Source organism: Phascolarctos cinereus, unplaced genomic scaffold (assembly GCF_003287225.1).
Source record: "Phascolarctos cinereus isolate Bilbo 61053 unplaced genomic scaffold, phaCin_HiC Scaffold_1;HRSCAF=81, whole genome shotgun sequence".
In the NCBI taxonomy this organism is placed as follows: Eukaryota; Metazoa; Chordata; class Mammalia; order Diprotodontia; family Phascolarctidae; genus Phascolarctos; species Phascolarctos cinereus.
Genome location: NW_027555514.1, coordinates 70,876,656 through 70,882,655, shown reverse-complemented (window position 1 = coordinate 70,882,655; position 6,000 = coordinate 70,876,656). Strand labels below are relative to the sequence as shown.

Below are 6,000 nucleotides of genomic sequence, written 5' to 3'. Positions count from 1 at the left end.
TGGAAAGGCGTTCCTGTCCAAGCCCACAGTTACTGCCCTGGTCAATACTATATAACAGTGGGGTAGAATTAAAGCTGGTATTTCCCTAGCTTAGATCTATTTTGCTAGAGATCAGGGGGTTCTCTCTGGCCACTAAAATACACAAGGAGTTACCCATAAGATGGCAGGCATCTGGTGATGGACCAAGTAGCCAATCAGTCATGTGGAAATCCACTGAAGGTCAAAGAACAAAGCTATCTCTGTTGTTACGTCTTCCAAGGATTCTTATGACTTTTACATATGTGTGCGGGATCACATTGTCCTAGGGGTCTACGGCTGGGAAAACTACTTTGTAGGGAGGTGTTTTTGGTGTGTCTGTGCATAAGGCCGCTTGAAGGAAGGTGAATTTGCTATATACAGAGGACAACTTTGCAGTACAGCGTTTTTGGTGAGTGAGTAAGTAAGCTCCCCTTGGTTAGGGATGAAGGCACATTTGCTTTATGTGAAAGATCACTTTGTAATGTATAATGCTGTGTGTGTGTGTGCATACACACACACACACATATATGTATGTATGTATGTATGTATGTATGTATGTATGTATGTATGTATGTATAATACTGTGCTGTGCTCAGTAATTCTGCTTCCCATAGGCTAGAGCAAAGATTCTTAAAATTTTGTGTCATGGACTAGTCTGAGGAAGCTTGTGGGTGGACTCCTTCTCAGAATCATGCTTGTAAATGCATAAAATAAAATCCATAGGCTAGAAGCCTGAATCCATAGCTAGAAGCTGAAATGCAGTTTTCAAAATATTTTTTTTAAAAAGCAAATTCATGGAACCCAAGTTAAAAAGCCCTGGGCTAGAGGGTGATGACAAAGTAAGATTTAAACTAATGTAGTAGAAAGACCACCAGATTGGATCATAGGATCATATATTAGAGCTGGAAAGCAGGGAAGAGAGGAGAAAGAACAAGCATTGATTAAGCTCCTACAAGGTACCAGGTTCACTTTACAAATATCTCATTTGATGCTCATCACAACCCTGGAAGATAGGTGCTATTATTATCTCCATTTTACAGTTGAGGAAACTGAGGCAGACAGAAGTTAAGTGACTTGACCAGGGTCACACAGCTAGTGTCAGAAGCCAGATTTGAACTCAGGTTTTCCTGATGCCAGGTCTACAACTTGATCCAAAAACTTTGCCACCTAGCTGCCTGCTGTGCAGGAAAAAGAGCTTAGAGATCATCCCTTATAACTCCCTTATACCACCGAGGTCAGAGGACTTGCCCGGACCACACAGATAGTAAGTAGCAAAGCCTCAATGTGAATCCGAGTACTTTCCAGACTGAGCAGTCTTTCCACTGTACTGGATTGTCTCAGGGGGTCAGGACTAGTTCCAGATCTGTTCATTGTTAGCTATTTGACCTCAGGCAAACTACACAGCTCACGGGAGGGTGGATAAAAGTAATCGATTCGGAGTCAGGGAGCTGGGTTTGAATCCTGGTTCTGTCACTACAAGTGTTATGTCAGCCAAATCATTAAAAATGAATAAACAAACATTTGAATAAGCAAAAATAACCTTTTTCTATCTCACACCCTTCCCCCAAAACACAACCCTTGTACCAATGTACGCAGTTAAGCAAAACAAATTCTCATTTTGGTCATGTCCAAAAAAATATGTCTCATTCTTGTATACCGAGTCCAGAGGGGTACTAGAGCCAGCTCAGCCTCGGAGAGCCCACTGTTAACTTTTCAGTGTAAGAATCTGCACCTCAGCCATGAATCAAAACTAAAATTCAGGGCTTGATTTATTGTTTTGTTGTTTGTCTAGACTTAAGAAAGTGATGAAGGAAAGGTTAAGGAGGCAGATTAAATTTAAAAGTATGTCCTATGAAAAGAAGAATTTTTCAAATCCAGCCTCAGACATGTGGTACTCACTAGCTGTGGGACCCTGAGCAAGTCACTTACCCTGATTGCCTTGCGGTGGGGAGAAAAGAAAGAAAGAAAGAAAGAAAGAAAGAAAGAAAGAAAGAAAGAGAAAGAAAGAAGAAAAGAAAAGAAAGAAAGAAAGAAAAAGAAAGAAAGAAAGAAAAGAAGAAAGAAAGAAAGAAAGAAGAAAGAGAAAAAAAGAAAGAAAGAAAGAAAGAAGAAAGAAAGAAAGAAAGAAAGAAAGAAAGAAAGAAAGAAAGAAAGAAAGAAAGAAAGAAGAAAAGGGATTTTTTTGCAGAGAGCCAGTCGTTAAACATTTAACAGCACACTCCCGCCTGGGGCCATTTCGTCTTTCAGGAGGTGGGTAGTATGCTTCATCACTGATCCTCTAGAATCATTATGTTGATTAGAGTTCTTACATCTTTCAAAGTTGTTCAATTTTACAGTGTTATTGATTAAATTATTTTCCAAGTTCTGTTCACTTCACTTTTTATAAGTTCAGACATGTCTTCCCAGGTTTCACTAAAAGTAAGCCTTTCATCATTTTTTATGGCACAATAGTATTCCATTCCATTCATCGACCATAATTTATTCAACCATTCCCCAGTGGTTCCCAGTTTTATGCTAATACAAAAAAACCTGCTTTGGGTAATCTTGTACATATGGGTACTTTTCTTTTTTTTTTTTTTAACATTGTCAGGGGTATAGGCCTAGAAGTACGATAGCTGAGTCAAAAGGCATGCTCTGTTTAGTAACTGTTGGCCATAGTTTCAAATTGTTTCCCTGAATTGGGGGACTGACAGTCCCAACAGTGTATGCCTGTTTTCTTATCAGATCACTCAGCCTCCTTAGACATCATGTCCTCTTCTGTAAGATGAGAGTGTTGGACCCTTTACACTCCAACTCACTGATCCTATGAACAGGGTTCAACTTTTCCATCTCTAAAATGACCTTGAAGGCCCCTTCATATTCTAATGTTCTGGAACTTGGACTAAAAGACATTGAGAGAACAATAGGGATATTAAAATATTTGCATCAAAAATACAGTATTACTTGAGATTTCCTTTAATTACAAAGTACCTCTTCAAGAGGAGCTCCAAAACCTTGAAGTAGGATTAAAGGATGAAGAAAATTTTATTTTAATTTTAGTTCAATCCCTGTTGTCTAAAGAGTCTTTGTTATGCTCTTTTGGTCATGGTCCTTTTATATTGTAGAAAGCAATTGTCTTGGATAATTATGGCTTAAGATTTTTGTTGTATGACAGATTTTTTATAAGCATTCAAATCAATGTTGGGCAAACTTCCTATCTGTGAACTGCAATGGTGATTTGAATATTGATATGGCATGTGGAGTACGGAAGGTGGCCATTTACATGGTGACCTTTTAGTAGCATAAGGAAAGGTTCCTATTAACCCCTTCCCCCCAAAATGCTTCCCTTACCTACTCACTGATACTCAAATTTACTTTCTTAGAGAACCAAATCTTTTATTTCTCAATTAGAGATATTATTTTAAATGTTATCATTTGTAGGAGAGGTAAGAGACTGATTTATAGAGTGGTCAATATGGTATTGTAGAATCACACTGGACTTAGAGTCAAAAAGACTGGTATCCAGATTCTCCCAAGATAATCTTGGGTAAGTCATAACAATGCAGAAGCTAAGCTTCTGAGCCTCAGTTTCCACATCTGTGAAATGAGGCTGTAATAACAATAATCTCACAGGGTTGAGGACAAAGTAAGATAATGTGAATAATATGATTTGTAAAACTTAAAGTGATATATATATATATATATATATATGCCAACTATTATAATTAATAATAAAAGTCTTGTGGTATATAAAGGATATCTATAAAGTAATAATATTAACTCTAAGGTTATCTTGTAAATTCCAAATATCAAAGTCTTCCCTGATAACGTGGAGTAGGGAACATAAGGATACTAAAACTGAAATTGAATGGGATACAAGAAAAGGGTTAACAAAAGAAGATCAGGGCCCAGAGGCAAAACTAATTTACTTCATTCTTAGTTCAGACACACAGAAAGGGGTTGATCATTTGTCTCTGTATGTTCCCAGATCACCAAGCAGAATGTCCTACACATGCCTGTCATTCAGTAAACAATTGTTACTGGGAATGAGTTTGAAGGCTACGTCCTAAACATCCCTATAAAACTTTTCCTTGTAACTTTATTAGAATCTCATCTTTGTGGAAGTTGTTTGGACTAAGGCATTGAATTTTGGAGTTGTAAAGGTCCCTGATGATCAGGGATTTGATGCATCATCCTAGATGCTGAGATACAAAGATGGCTATGATGTAATTCCTGTCCTCAAGTGATTGTCAATCAAATTGGGGAGAGGTGATAGGATATGTATATAATTAAAGTAAGTAGGGAAAAAAACAAAAGGGAGGTTGAGCAAAGTACTGGGAGAAACAGAAGTAGGGAGAAATCACTTTCATCTGGAATGGTGACAGTGAGTCAGAAAAGCCTTCATGGGGGAGGTGGCACCTGAAGTGGCCTTGAAAAAAGGGATCAATTTCAATAGACAGAAATAAAGGGGCAGAATCTACCATAAGCAGGGAGAGAGTATGGCCAGACATAAGAGCTGGGCAATGGCAGCTTAAGTAAAGGGTCTGAGAGTGGACCTGGTTTGCCAGAACCTATAGTATGTGAAGGTAAGTAGTCTGAGATAAGGCTAGAAAGGTAGGTTGGAATCACATGGTGGAAGACAGCCTGTAACAGCATGATCAGGAGTTTACATTTTGTTAAGCAATGGAGAACCATGGCAGGTTATTATACAAAGGAGTGATACGGTCAAAGCAGCGCCCTAGAAGGGATATGAAGGCAAGTGGTGTAAATAATGGATCCAGGAGATGGGCTGGAAATGACACTAGTTAGTAGGGTATTATAATAGTATATACAAGGTAGAGAGGACCTGAACTAGGATCATATGGGTGGGAATATAAAGGAAAGGATGGGTGTGAGAGATACTGCAGAGTAAAAATTAGGAGTCTGCAGAGGATTAGATGTGTGGAGGGAAAGAGTTAATGATGATTTTGAAGCTCTTAGCATGGGTGTCTGGTAGAATGGGGGCTTCAGTGAAAATGGATTAATTGGAGGAGGCTTTTGGGGAGGGGATTAATGATGTCAATTTGGTGTGAGATCTTGGTCTGCTTTATAGCTAGGGTTGTCCAACAGGCAGTTAGAAATGTGATACTAGATTTCTCAGAGTTAGGTGTTGAAATAGAGATTTGGGAATCATATGATTAGAAGTAATCATTTATTCTCAGAGAGTGGATGAGATCATCTTGGGAAAAAGCACCAAAGAGAAGAGGAGAGGGCTAAACACAGAGTTTGGGAAATTCTCCCATTGAAGAGATGGGAGGAGGTTAAGAAAGGAGATAGAGAGAATAACCTCAGGAGTAAAGTATTAAGGAAGCCAAGGGAGAAGAAAGCATCAAGATTGCTACTACACAGGGATAAATGTTCCAGCTATATTAAGAAAGTCAAAGGTGGAAAATTAGGCCATTGGATTTAGCAATAAAGAGATGGTTAGTGATCTTCAGAAAAAATATTCAATTCAGAGGGTACCTCCATAATCATCTCATTCATCCAAGAGAAGTGATTTGTCTAGCCTCCACACAGCTAGTGAAGGGCAGAGCTGGACTTCAGTCTAGGTCTTTTGTTGTTTTATTCAATGTATTGGGAATGGATTGCCCAAGGTCCCATTTCCAAATACTGTACTTCTTCCACTCTATCATCCTACCTTGTATTGGTGAGGGATTTTTTAGTAGCTAGGGGACAGAAGCTGGATTGTAAGGACTTGATGAATGAGTGGAAGGCAAAGAAATGAAGACAAATGTAGGTTATGTTTCTAGATGTTGATAGTGAAAGGGAGAGAGACAGAGGGAGAGGGAGAGGGAGAATGGGAGAGAGAAAGGGAGAGACAGAGACAGGGACAGAGAGACAGAGACAGAGAGACAGAGAGAGACACAGACACAGAGAGACAGAGACAGACTGAGAGAGACACAAAGAGAAAAACAGAGAGAAGAAAAAGGAGAAAGAAGAGGAGGAAGTGGGAGAGAGTGGGAA

At 39.0% G+C, this 6,000-nt stretch overlaps 1 long non-coding RNA gene across 2 annotated transcripts in view; it reads left to right on the top strand.

Annotated features, from left to right (window-relative positions):
• The first annotated feature begins 271 nt into the window (after nt 1-271).
• Nucleotides 272-6,000, top strand: part of LOC144456760 (uncharacterized) — a 171,006-nt gene continuing 165,277 nt past the window's right edge. For both annotated transcript variants that reach the window (XR_013485837.1, XR_013485840.1), the window contains exon 1: nt 272-427. This is a non-coding gene — a long non-coding RNA (uncharacterized LOC144456760). The remainder of the gene's footprint in view (nt 428-6,000) is intronic.